General features: G+C 46.9%; 1 pseudogene; it reads left to right on the top strand.

Moving 5' to 3' along the window:
- The window catches only part of LOC143786227 (uncharacterized), a 100,761-nt pseudogene that overhangs the window by 1,103 nt on the left and 85,565 nt on the right, over positions 1 to 14,093 (top strand).

Raw genomic sequence — 14,093 nt, forward strand, 5'->3', positions numbered from 1 at the left:
CCGTTTTCATGTCCCGAATGTGGTTTTTTTTTTTTATCTAAATCTCAACTTGTTAGACATCAGAGAACTCGCATTGGGAAGAAGGCATTATAATCCTTTAGTGACGGCCTAATTTTTGAAATCTGAAATGTCACTTTTTGTTGCAATTTATTTTGGTAATAAATAAAAATATGCAATATTCAAGCTTTTGAAGTGACTGAGGGGTTAATATATTGGGAATTCCCTTAAAGAGGTGGGTTTTTTAACCCTTTCACCCCACATGCTTGTTTTCACCTTCCTGACCAGAAACATTTTTTTCAATTCTGACCAGTGTTACTTTATGAAGTAATAACTCTGGAATGCTTCAATGGATCCCACTGATTCTAAAACATGCTGACATACTGTCACGCCGTATGCGGCGATAAAGGGGCAGGACGGCGTACTGGAACCCGCACCTGTCCCTGCACTAAAGGGGCCCTGACTTTCCCTTATCTCAGGGGTACCTATGATGGTTAGGAGGCCTGAGCCCCCAGCGTATCCCTGTCTCCTGTGCAGGCCCTATCAGTGGCCCCCTCTCCCCCAAAGGAGGTGGACTGCACCAGTATAACAATACAACTAAACAGGGTATACAGACAAGGTAACTAAAAGTCTCAAACTCACCAGATGCTCACACAACCACAGAGGAAACACAAGAGAAGGAGGGAAGAGAAGGAATAAACTAGGAAGGAAAACAGATTTAACATGCAACCAAAACAGCAGACACCAATCTCTGTAAATAAACCTCCAACTCCAATACTACGCTCCTTCAACCTTCAAGCCAGGCAGTAGAACTGATCACTGACAATAGCTGAAGTCAGGACTGAGTCTATATAGAGGATCCGATTACAAAATCCAGTACAGCTGAGATACCCAGCTCTCAGCAATAAGGTTAACTCCTGCACTGCTGGCACAAAGCAGCCAGGTGAGAACACAGGTGAAGAGCTTCTGTTCACTGTGTGTGAACGAGGCCCAGAGCGCTGCGGTTCTCTGGAACTTCTCTGTCGCGGTAGCCCCGTGACACATACAGTGGGGAACATAATTATTTGATACACTGCCAATTTTTCACGTTTTCCCACCTACAAAGAATGGAAAGGTCTGTAATTATTTTAGGTACACTTCAACTGTGAGACAGATTTTGAAAATAAAAAACAAAAAAATCACATTGAATGATTTTTAATTAATTAAATTGCATAAAATAAGTAATTGATCACCTACCAACCAGTCTGTCTCTCACAGACCTGTTCACTTTTTTTTTAAGAATCCCTCGTACTCTGCACTTATTACCTTATTATTGTTTAATTGTAAAGTGCAGCGGAATATGTTGGCACTATATAAATAAAGATTATTATTATTACTACCTGTACTAATTGCACAGATCTCTCCATACTTTGTAAATGGGAAAACTTGCAAAATCTGCAGTTTATCAAATAAGTATTTTCCTCACTGTATTGTACGTCATAATAGAGGTATACTTTCTTCGATATTACTTGCGTTTATTTGTGAAAAAAATGGAAAATTGGAAAAATGTTGAACTTTTTTCAATTTTCAAACTTTTATTTTTTAACTCCCTTAAATCAGAGACTCCTGTTACACAAAATAGTTAAAAGAATAACATTTCCCACATGTCTACTTTACATCAGTACAATTTTTGAAGCATAATTTTTTTTAGTTAGGAAGTTAGAAGGGTTAAAAGTTGACCACCGATTTCTCATTTTTACAATAAAATTTGCTAACCTTTTTTTTATGGACCACATCATATTTAAAGTGACTTTGAGGAGTCTATATGACTGAAACTACTCAAAAGTGACACCATTCTAAAAACAGCACCCCTCAATGTGCTCAAAACCACATTCAAGTAGTTTATGAACCCTTCAGGAGTACACCGGAATTAATGGAATGTAGAAGGAAACAAAATGAACATTTAAAAATGTTACTTTAGACCCAAATTTTATTTTCACAAGGGTAACAGAAAAATAATGCACCCCAAAATTTGTTGTGCCATTTCTCCGTAGCAGGCCTATACCCCATATGTGATTGATACTACTGTTGGGGCGCATGGCAGGGCTCGCAAGGGAAGGAGCGCAGTTTGCCTTTTTGAATGCAAAATTTGCTGGAATCATTAGCGGACGCCACGTCGTGTTTGAAGAGCCCCTGATGTATGATGTGATTAAATAATGGAAACCTCCCACAAATGATCCAACTTTGGAAACTAGACTTCTTAAGGAACTTATTTGGCACTTTATGCACAGCTAAAAAGTTGGACACTGCTGGATCAGAGGTCATACGACGTCCACAGTGCCTTCATCGACCTCGGTATAGGGATTCTATCACCAGGGGTTCTGTCTGAATCACTTATTTCAGAGATTTACATGAAAACCAAAGTGTAAGCGCTCAAAGTAGAGCGCAGGAGAAATGTGAGCCGAGCCTTACATTATCTTTGGGGAACTGAACAAATAAACAGCAGGTGAAGAATTGGTTTTATTTTTTATGCAGTTCCCCATGCTGTATAAGAGATTAGACAACTTTATGCTTGGGTCAGTGTGATTACAACCCGATTTATATTGTCTTTTACATTTGGCTGCGGTCACACACTAAAACACGCTTTTTATTGTAAAAACAAGTTTTTGCATCGCCATATTTTGATACCATACAAAAAAGATAAAAACAGCAATCCTTCTTAGAGAAAAATGGTGGTTTAATAGCCCATATAGGCTACTGCGACGTTTCAGCTCAAAGTGTGAGCCTTTCTCAGGCAATGTGAAATGTGAGCAAGCAGAATATTTAGCAATATATCTATTATAAATTGATTACAGTAATAAAGTGCATAAGTGCCATCCAAAGTTGTAAAAATGATTACAATATACATGTATACAATCAGTGTTTAACAGGTTACATAATAAAGTGCATATAAATAGATAATGCACAATAGAGGATGCATAAACTACAATTAAATTAAACTACATATGAATTGCAAGAACATTGTGAAGAGAGTAATGCAATTTTTGGTATTTCTGGTATTCTCAAAAAACATTGGCCTATGGTTGGTAAGTGTGTGCCTGAGATTCTGGAATATAGGAATTCCCCCTCTTCTAACGTCTAAAATACAAATTAACACATGCGGATATTGGACCTTCCAAAATTAGCAAACAATCATTTTTCAACAAGAACCAAGAAGACTGGGTGTTATCCCTGAATTGTGTTAATTGTACCCGTCACTGCCTATATATTGAAGGGCAACCAATTTTTACATCCTCAGACCAATGTGAAATTTACCATTAAGCAATATCTAACATGTGCTTCCGAATTTCTTATATAGCTACTGCAGTGTCCTTGTAATTTACTGTATGTGGGAGAGTCCACATGGGACCTAAAAACAAGACTGAATCACCATAGGTATACCAGTCGTAAGAAAAAAAATTAATTTGCCAGTTTTTGATCATTTAGTAGAGTGGTCATAATTAGTGATGAGCCAGCACTAAAATGCTCGGGTGCTCGTTGCTCGGGTCGAGCAAATTGGAATACTCGGGTACTCGACCCGAGCAACAAGCCCAATGTAAGTCTATGGGAAACCTAAGCATTTTTACCGCCATCCCCCCAGGGGTTCTTTAAGGTCTAAAAACGTCTGAAAATGATGGAAACACTGCTCAAATGACACAGGAACATCATGGGGATCGCCCCTGGAAGCATTTCTGACTCCTAGGTCACAGCTTTAAGCAATGTTGTCAGAGTTTCACGCCATTTTTACAGGTGCACCAAAAAAACATAAAAACTAAACCAAAATGGATTTTGCTGGAAAATATGTTAAGGTACATCCTGTCCAGGGTAATGACTTGTATATAAGGCAAAATAATTAACCCCAGACCGAAATGTTCCTCCACCACTTGGGCTATGTTCACATGCAGCGTTTTTTATCCGTTTTTCAACTTTGACATTGCTTTCAACCAATACAAATGCATTCACTGGGAAATGTCATTGTAACATTTAACAACCCTAGCTGGCCACGTGGTGTGTGACATAAGGAATAGTGATGAGCGAATATACTCGTTACTCGAGATTTCTCGAGCATGCTCAGGTGTCCTCCCGAGTATTTTTTAGTGCTCGGAGATTTAATTTTTTTGCCGCAGCTGAAAGATTTACATCTGTTAGCTAGCATAAGTACATGTGGGGGTTGTCTGGTTGCTAGGGAATCCCCACATGTACTTATGCTAGCTAACAGATGTAAATCTTTCAGCTGCGGCAAGAAAAACTAAATCTCCAATCACTAAAAAATACTCTGAGGACCCCCGAGCATGCTTGAGAAATCTTGAGTAACGAGTATATTCGGTCATCACTAATAAGGAAGGCACATCTTGTTTAATTTATGAAAGAGGGACTCTGTCTTAAAGTCACAGGGCCTATTTTTAGAGGGGCATCAGGCGGCATTAATATTTCTAAAGGGCCATTATTAAACTGTGGGTCTCCTATGCTGTTATTGCCTATGAAGTGAGTGGCTGGGCTGCCAACAATTACAACGCACCCCAATTCCCTTTCACGAGAGGTACAGGAGGGCTTCCTGAAAAAATGTTGCATTGAATGCAAGGCCTGCCCTGCTATCAAGTTATATGCACCCCAATAAGCATTTGAACCCAGGTACTGGATGGCCCCAGGAAAAGCTACTTCACATTCTTCAGTCAGTCCTGCCATACTGTTTTCTTATGTATTGACTGCAAGGCCTGCCCTGCTACCCAGTCATATGCACCCCAATAAGCCTTTGAGCCCAGGTACTGGATGGCCACTGGAAAACCCACTTCACATTATACAGTTGGTTCTGCCATACAGTTTCCTTATGCATTGAATACAAGAACCATCTTGATAAAAATGTGCACGCACCCCAATCCCCCCTTGGAAGCAACATGGAGGAGGGCCTCCGAAACAAAACTGTCCCATTACCAAGGAGCGTGTGTCCTAGACTCGTAATGCCCATACACTAAGTGTATGGACTGACCAACATTTCCCCAATGGCGGGTAAAAAATTTTTTAAAAACGATTCATGACAAAATAGTGTTTACTGTTTTGAGCTAGGGTAACAACAAAAAAAGAAGAATGGAAGCCTCAAAAGCACACTTTGTAGCCCACAGATAGATGAGGCATGTCACAGAACTACCACACTATAAAACATTTTTTGTTTTAACCAAGATAGTGTATAGACCTAGGGTATTAGACAGGCCAAAAATTGGAATGTATGTATGAAAAAAAAATGTTTTCAGACCACACATAAAATTGCCTATCGGACGAAGATAACAGACCATTTCAATATGTGAAGACACAAGAAGAGCACAGCGAGGTCAAAAATTCTCTGTTGTAAAAAAGTCACAGTAAATAAGCAAGCGCTAGTCAAAAAATGAAAAAAATACAGGGTATTTAGTTAATACCTTTTTTTGCAAAAAAATGTATATTAAGCTGCTCCACCAATCGACAAGGTATACCCATAATAGAGCAGTCCTATCTAATGTATATAATCCCTATCTGATGTATTTAAAAACCTGATCATCTGTATAGTACCTGTATAAGCAGGGTTCAGAGAGAAAATATCCATGTGGACATGCTGGATGGAACAGCTTCAATGCAAATGGCCCACAGAGGAGTGGTGGACTCCCCAATCTTGTAGAAACAAGAGAACGATTATAGAACCAAAAACACATGGGCTACTTGCACAGTGAACAAGTCTGTAGAAACCTGTTCACACCACCAAGAAACTTGAAGACACAAAAAGAGCACAGCGAGGTCAAAAATACTCTGTTGTAAAAAAGTCACAGTAAAAAAGCAAGTGCTAGTCAAAAAATGAAACAATACAGGGTATTTAGTTAATACGTTTTTTGCAAAAAATGTATATTAAGCTATAATATATATAATATAAGTATAATATATATATAACTAGCTATTGAGCCCGTTCTACGCCCAGGTGGCGAGCATTTATATTGGTATATGGTCTCCATCCTGGTATGTGCTGCTCCCATCCTGTCATGTGCTGCTCCATCCTGCGCCCCCATCCTGTCATGTGCTGCTCCATCCTGCATCCCCATCCTGTCATGTGCCCCATCCTGTCATGTGCTGCTGCATCCCCATCCTGTCATGTGCTGTTCCATCCTGCGCCCCCATCCTATCATGTGCTGCTGCATCCTGCGTCCCCATCCTGTCATGTGCTCCCATCCTGCGCCCCCATCTGTCATATGCTGCTCCATCTTACACCCCCATACTGTCATGTGTGTGCCTCCATTCTGTCTTGTGCTGCTCCCATCCTGTCATGTGCTCCCATCCTGTGCCCCAACCTGTCATGTGCTCCCATCCTGCACCCCCATCCTGTCATGTGTGCGCCCCCATTCTGTCATGTGCTGCTCCCATCGTGCGCAATCATTCTGTCATGTGCTGCTCCCATCCTGCGCCCCCATTCCGTCATGTGCTGCTCCCATCCTGTGCCCCCATTCTGTTGTAATGTGCTGCACCCGTTCTGCCTGTTCCTGTTTCCATTCTGCCATATGTTGCTCTCATCTTTTTCTCTCCGGCTCTACTGCCCGAGTTCGGCTGTGCTGAGTGCGGGCGGCTGTGCGTGGCTGTGCTGAGTGCGGGCGGCTGTGCTGAGTGCGGGCGGCTGTGCTGAGTACGTGTGGCTGTGCTGAGTGCGGACGGCTGTACGTGGCGGTGCTGAGTGCGGGCGGCTGTGCTGAGTGCGGGCGGCTGTGCGTGGCGGTGCTGAGAGCGGGCGGCTGTGCTGAGTGCCGGCGGCTGTGCTGAGTACGGGTGGCTGTGCTGAGTGCGGACGGCTGTACGTGGCGGTGCTGAGTGCGGGCGGCTGTGCGTGGCGGTGCTGAGTGCGGGCGGCTGTGCGTGGCTGTGCTGAGTGCAGGCGGCTGTGCTGAGTGCGGGCGGCTGTGCGTGGCTGTGCTGAGTGTGGGCGGCTGTGCTGAGTGCGGGCGGCTGTGCTGAGTACGGGCGGCTGTGCGTGGCTGTGCTGAGTGCGGGCGGCTGTGCGTGGCTGTGCTGAGTGCGGGCTGCTGTAAGTGGCGGTGCTGAGTGCGGGCAGCTGTAAGTGGCGGTGCTGAGTGCAGGCTGCTGTAAGTGGCGGTGCTGAGTGCGGGCGGCTGTGCGTGGCGGTGCTGAGTGCGGGCGGCTGTGCGTGGCTGTGCTGAGTGCGGGCGGCTGTGCGTGGCGGTGCTGAGTGCGGGCGGCTGTGCGTGGCTGTGCTGAGTGCGGGCGGCTGTGCATGGCTGTGTTGAGTGAGGGTGGCTTTGTTGAGTGTGGGCGGCTGTGCTGAGTGTGGGCGGCTGTCCGTGGCTGTGCGGAGTGCGGGCGGCTGTGCTGAGTGCGGGCGGCTGTGCGTGGCGGTGCTGACTGCGGGTGGCGGTGCTGAGTGCGGGCGGCTGTGCGTGGCTGTGCTGAGTGCGTGCGGCTGTGCTGAGTGCAGGCGGCTGTGCATGGCGGTGAGTGCGGGCGGCTGTGCGTGGCGGTGGTGAGTGCGGGCGGCTGTGCGTGGCGGTGCTGAGAGTGCGGGCGGATGTGCGTGGCGGTGGTGAGTGGGCGGCTGTGCGTGGCGGTGGTGAGTGCGGGCGGCTGTGCGTGGCGGTGGTGAGTGTGGGCGGCTGTGCGTGGCGGTGCTGAGAGTGCGGGCTGCTGTGCGTGGCGGTGGTGAGTGCGGGCGGCTGTGCGTGGCGGTGGTGAGTGCGGGCGGCTGTGCGTGGCGGTGCTGAGAATGCGGGTGGCGGTGGTGAGTGCGGGCGGCTGTGCGTGGGGGTGCTGAGTGCGGGCGGCTGCGTGGCGGTGAGTGCGGGCGGCTGTGCGTGGCGGTGAGTGCAGGCGGCTGTGCGTGGCAGTGGTGAGAGTGCGGGCGGCGGTGAGTGCGTGGCGGTGGTGAGTGCGGGCGGGTCTGCGTGGCGGTGCTGGGCGCGGGCGGCTGTGCTGAGCGCCGAGTGCTGGCGGCCTGAGCAGGCGGGGACACCGGCGCGCTGTGGGGGTCAGGTGCCGGAGTCACCGCTAGCTCAGGCCCCCGGCACTTGCTGTATTTACCTGTCCCCCGTTCCACTGCTGCGTGCCGCTCCATCTTCCGGGTCCTCTGCCTGTGACTGTTCAGTCAGAGGGCGGCGCGCATTAAGCGCGTCATCGCGCCCTCTGAACTGAACGTCGCAGGCAGACGATGGAGCAGCGGTGGAACGTGGGACAGGTAAATATTGCATACTCACCCTCCTGGCTCGTCCCTGCTTCTCCGTTGGAGATCGCGGTGTGCGTTCAGTGCTTACGCATACCGCGATCTCCTGGGAGCGTCACTCTGTGGGGTCCAGACTGCACCGGCGCTTGCACAGTCTATAAAGGCTTCGGACAGAGTGACGCTCCCAGCGTTATATTATAGATATAAAATGTATTTTAACTAAATACCGTGTATTTTTTCATTTTTTGACTAGCACTTGCTTATGCCCGCACTCAGCACCGCCACGTACAGCCGTCCGCACTCAGCACCGCCGTGCACAGCCGCCCGCACTCAGCACAGCCGCCCGCACTCAGCACAGCCGCCCGCACTCAGCACAGCCGCCCGCACTCAGCACAGCCACGCACAGCCGCCCGCACTCAGCACAGCCGCCCGCACTCAGCACAGCCGAACTCGGGCAGTAGAGCCGGAGAGAGAAAGATGAGAGCAACATATGGCAGAATGGAAACAGGAACAGGCAGAATGGGTGCACCACATTACAACAGAATGGCACAGGATGGGAGCAGCACATGACGGAATGGGGCGCAGGATGGGAGCAGCACATGACAGAATAGGGGTGCAGGATGGGAGCAGCACATGACAGGATGGGGGTGCAGGATGGGAGCACATGACAGGTTGGGGCGCAAGATGGGAGCACATGACAGGATGGGAGCAGCACATGACAGAATGGAGGCACACACATGACAGCATGGGGGTGTAGGATGGAGCAGCATATGACAGATGGGGGCGCAGGATGGGAGCACATGACAGGATGGGGACGCAGGATGCAGCAGCACATGATAGGATGGGGGCGCAGGATGGAACAGCACATGACAGGATGGGGATGCAGGATGGAGCAGCACATGACTGGATGGGGGCACATGACAGGATGGGGATGCAGGATGGAGCAGCACATGACAGGATGGGGCGCAGGATGGAGCAGCACATGACAGGATGGGAGAGCAAGATGGGAGCAGCACATACCAGGATGGAGACCATATACCAATATAAATGCTCGCCACCTGGGCGTAGAACGGGTTCAATAGCTAGTTATATATATTATATTTATATTATATATATTATAGCTTAATAGGTGGTGTGAACAGGTTTCTACAGACTTGTTCACTGTGCAAGTAGCCCATGTGTTTTTGGTCCTGTTTCAATATGTGGCCTGTATTTTTAAAAATTTTCTAACCACAAAATACTGTATACACCAAGGGTCTCAGAGCAAAAAATGGAATGTATGTCTGAAAAGACAAGATTTGAAGACCTCTGATAGACCAGACGTGTGACTGAGATAACAGACTGTTTCAATATGTGGGATGTATTTTTTAAAATTTTAAAAGCAACAAAATACTGTATACACCAAGGGTAGCAGTATAGCAGACTAAAAAATGCAATGTATGTCTGCAAAGGAAGGATTTGGACACCACAGATATACGGTGCATCTGATGGAGATGATAAAGTGATCAAAATGTGTTCTTATTTTTTTAGGGCCCACAAAAGTGTCTATAAGTAGGCTATGACACTAAAATAAAACATTTGGAGTACTAAAATTGTCAAAACATTTCCCCATAGGGGGTACAATTTTAAAAAATCTTTTCTGGGCATCATAGACACCCTTTCCAAAAATTGGCCTGCCTGTAGCAGCACAAAACACTGTTAACCATGGTGATCTAGCGCATATACTCGTTACTCGAGATTTCCTGAGCATGCTCTGGTGTCTTCCGAGTACTTGTAAGTACTCGGAGATTTAGTTTTCATCGCCGCAGCTGAATGATTTACAGCTACTAGCCAGCAGAAGTACATGTGGGGGTTGTTAGGGAATCCCCACATGTAATCCAGCTGGCTATTAGATGTAAATCATTCAGCTGCCGCGATGAAAACTAAATCTCCGAGCACTTACAAATACTCGGAGGACACCCGAGCATGCTCGGGAAATCTCAAGTAACGAATATACTCGCTCATTACTAGTGATATTTTAAGGAAGGCATTCTTCTAAACTAGGCCCAATTTTAAGGAGCGGGTCTCCTAGACTTGTAATGCCCATACACTAAGTGTATGGGTGACAAACATTTTCCCATGGAGGGTACATTTAAAAAAAATATTTAATGGGGATCATAGACACCCTTGCCAAAAAACTGACCGTCTGTATCAGCACGGAACACGTGAACCCTGGTGATCTAGTGGTGGAAAATGAAGGGAAGGCCTCATTAAAAACTAGGCCCAATTTTAGGGCTGTCCCACGCGTCCAGATAATTCCGGTACCGGAAACAATCGGTACCGGAATTATCCGTGTCCGTGTGCCCCTACGTTTCCTGTGTACATACACGCACCGTGCTGGGTACCACACGTACCAGCATCCGGTGCTGAAGCTGCGATTCATATGTTCCCTGCAGCAGCGTTTGCTGCAGAGAAGATATGAATAATAGTGTTTAAAATAAAGATCTATGTGTCCGGCGCCCCCCCACCCACTGTGCGCCCCCCCCGCTGTTCGGAAAATACTCACCCGCTTCCCCCGTTGGCTGTGCGGCTTCCTGGTCTGAGTGCGCCTTCTACTGTATGCGGTCACGTGGGGCCGCTCATTTACACTCATGAATAGGCGACTCCACCCCTATGGGAGGTGGAGCCACATATTCATGAGTCTAATCGGCGGCCCCACGTGACCGCATACAGTAGAGAAGCCGCGGCCGGGACAGGAAGCTGCCACGGCCAACGAGGGAAGCGGGTGAGTATTTTCTGACCAGCGGGGGGGGGGGGGGGAGGGGGGGAAAACAGGGGGTGGGGGGCGGCGGACACATAGATCTTTATTTTAAACACTATTATTCATATTTTCTCTGCAGCAAATGCTGCTGCAGGGAACATATGAATCGCGGCTTCAGCACCATGTGGGGGGGACAGCGCTTACTGTAGCGCTGTCTCCTGCACGCAAACGGACTGCAGACGGAGAATGTCCGTGTGCGGTCCCTGTTTTACACGGACCCATTGACTCTATTGGGTCCCTGTAATCCGTGCGCTCCCACGAACACTGACATGTCTCCGTGTTTGGCACACGGAGACACGGTCCGCAAAAAATCAATGACATCTGCACAGATGCATTGATTTTAATGGGTCTACGTGTGTCAGTGTCTCCGGTACGTGAGGAAACTGTCACCTCACGTACCGGAGCCACTGACGTGTGAAACCGGCGTTAAGGAGCGGGTCTCCTAGAATTGTAATGCATATACACTAATTGTATGGGCTGAAAAACATTTCCCCAAGGGGGATACATTTACATACTATGGGCATCATAGACACCCTTGCCAAAAATTGGACTGCCTGTAGCAGCACTGAAGACGTTGAGCCTGGTAATGTAGTGGTGGAGAATGAGACATAAAGATACTGAAATAAAAAATAAATAAATAAAGGATATGAATCCACCGATGAAAGTAAATAAGAAAAGGGAGGGGTGAACACAGGTTCATATATATGATGCCAGATTGTGTCCAACGAGATATGTTTGTCCCTAGCAACAGCTCAGAGACAGGGAAATACTATTATTTTTTTTCTATTTCAATATTTTCATATTGTAGAGGTTAGAGCAGGCTCCAGGTTTTTGAGGGCCCCGGGTGAAAGAGTCTCAGTAGGCCCCCCCTTTAACACATACCACGATTCATGATGCACAGATACAGCAGAGAAATATAGGTATAGTACAATGCCAGATTTCACTTACATTAGGTAAAATTGTAAAAAGCCAAATTAGCCAAACAAAAACAAAGGGGTACCACAGTGAAGGAAGTGCCCTATAACCAACGAACAAAAAGGTACTACTGGCCTCTCAGATCCTCAATATTAATCTGACCTGATAGCAAAATGACTATAGTTGCCCATAGGATATGTCCTCCAAAGCAGAAAACCTTCAGCTCGTCTGCATTGTTGGGTCTGGTGTCTCATCTTCCTCCTGACAATACCCCAAAGATTCTCTATGGGGTTAAGGTCAGGCGAGTTTGCTGGTCAATCAAGCACAGTGAGGCCGGCGTCACACATGCGTGTTCTACGGACGTAAGAGCGCAGAAACTACGTCTGTAAAACTCGCATAACATACGGCACAATTATTCTCAATGGGGCTGCTCCTATCAGCCGTATATTACAGTTCAGTATTATACGGCTTTCTACGGTCGTACAAAATCGCAGCATGCTGTGTTTGTCAGCGTATTGCGCAAAAAAATCGCCAATGAAAGTCTATGGGGGCGAGAAAAATACGGATTCCACACGGACCAGCAGTGTGACTTGCGAGAAATACGCAGCGGTGTTAGTGAAAAGTCGGTAATTCAATTGCCGGCTTTTCATTTCTCCTGCACAAACCCGACATGATATCAGACATGGTTTACATATAGTAAACCATCTCATATCCTCTTTTTTTTTGCATATTCCACACTACTGTTAGTAGTGTGTATGTGCAAAATTTCAGCGTTGTAGCTGCTAAAATAAAGGGTTAAATGGCGGAAAAAATTGGCGTGGGCTCCCGCGCAATTTTCTCCGCCAGAATGGTAAAGCCAGTGACTGAGGGCAGATATTAATAGCCAGGAGAGGGTCCATGGTTATTGGCCCCCCCGTGGCTAAAAACATCTGCAACCAGCCACCCCAGAAAAGGCACATCTGGAAGATGCGCCTATTCTGGCACTTGGCCACTCTCTTCCCACTCCCTGTAGCGGTGGGATATGGGGTAATGAAGGGTTAATGCCACCTTGCTATTGTAAGGTGACATTAAGCCAGATTAATAATGGAGAGGCGTCAATTATGACACCTATCCATTATTAATCCAATTGTTTGAAAGGGTTTAAAAAAAACACACACACACATGATTTAAAAGTATTTTAATGAAATAAACACAGCGGTTGTTTTAATAATTTATTGCTCTCTCAATCCATTTGCAGGCCCTCGCTTGGCAAAATAATAAACGCACAAGATACATACCTTCTGATGTCCTATCACGTCCAACGACGTAATCCATCTGAAGGGGTTAACTAATATTACAGGCACGAGCTGCGATAAACCACTCGCTCGTGTCTGTAATCCCCCGGGTGCTGAAAGGAAAGCTGGATCTGTACTTACATTGAGTCGCGGTGATGCGCCCCTGGTGGATGTTCTCATGAACTGCAGCCTGGGAACTTTTTCCCACGCTCCAGGTCATATGAGGACATCCAGCAGGGGGCGCATCACCGCGACTGAAGGAAATGTAGGTCAATGACCTACATTTCCTTCATTCTCCGGGGAATTACAAGCACGAGCACACCGCTGCATTAGCAGGGCTCCTGCTTGTAAATTATTTTAACCCCTTCAGATGGATTACGTCGTGGGACGTGACGGTTCAGCTGAGGGCATGTATCTTGTGCGTTTATTATTTTGCCAAGCGAGGGCCTGCAAATGGATTGAGAGAGCAATAAAATATTAAAACAACCGCTGTGTTTATTTCATTAAAATACTTTTTAATTGTGTGTGTGTTTTTTAACCCTTTCAAACAATTGGATTAATAATGGATAGGTGTCATAATTGACGCCTCTCCATTATTAATCTGGCTTAATGTCACCTTACAATAGCAAGGTGGCATTAACCCTTCATTACCCCATATCCCACCGCTACAGGGAGTGGGAAGAGAGTGGCCAAGTGCCAGAATAGGCGCATCTTCCAGATGTGCCTTTTCTGGGGTGGCTGGGGGCAGATGTTTTTAGCCATGGGGGGGCCAATAACCATGGACCCTCTCCTGGCTATTAATATCTGCCGTCAGTCACTGGCTTTACCATTCTGGCGGAGAAAATTGCGCGGGAGCCCACGCCAATTTTTTCCGCCATTTAACCCTTTATTTGAGCAGCTACAGCGC

The sequence above is a fragment of the Ranitomeya variabilis genome, chromosome 7, assembly GCF_051348905.1.
Source record: "Ranitomeya variabilis isolate aRanVar5 chromosome 7, aRanVar5.hap1, whole genome shotgun sequence".
NCBI lineage: Eukaryota > Metazoa > Chordata > Amphibia > Anura > Dendrobatidae > Ranitomeya > Ranitomeya variabilis.